The sequence below is a fragment of the Rhincodon typus genome, chromosome 26 (genome assembly GCF_021869965.1).
Source record: "Rhincodon typus isolate 14 chromosome 26, sRhiTyp1.1, whole genome shotgun sequence".
Taxonomy (NCBI): Eukaryota; Metazoa; Chordata; class Chondrichthyes; order Orectolobiformes; family Rhincodontidae; genus Rhincodon; species Rhincodon typus.
In genome coordinates, this window is record NC_063357.1 from 8,052,095 (window position 1) to 8,052,384 (window position 290).

The window sequence follows — 290 nt, forward strand, 5'->3', positions numbered from 1 at the left end:
ACAGTCCCACAGTCACAGTCAGACAGTCCCACAGTCACAGTCAGACAGTCCCACAGTCTCACAGTCACAGTTCGACAGTCTCACAGTCACAGTCTCACAGTCACAGTCCGACAGTCTCACAGTCACAGTCCGACAGTCACAGTCAGACAGTCTCACAGTCACAGTCAGACAGTCACAGTCAGACAGTCTCACAGTCACAGTCAGACAGTCTCACAGTCACAGTCAGACAGTCACAGTCAGACAGTCTCACAGTCACAGTCAGACAGTCTCACAGTCACAGTCAGACAGTC

The 290-nt window shown here is 51.7% G+C and overlaps 1 protein-coding gene across 4 annotated transcripts in view; it reads right to left on the reverse strand.

Moving 5' to 3' along the window:
- LOC109924302 (multidrug and toxin extrusion protein 1-like) overlaps positions 1–290 on the reverse strand; it is a 46,725-nt gene that overhangs the window by 18,100 nt on the left and 28,335 nt on the right. The window lies entirely within an intron of this gene.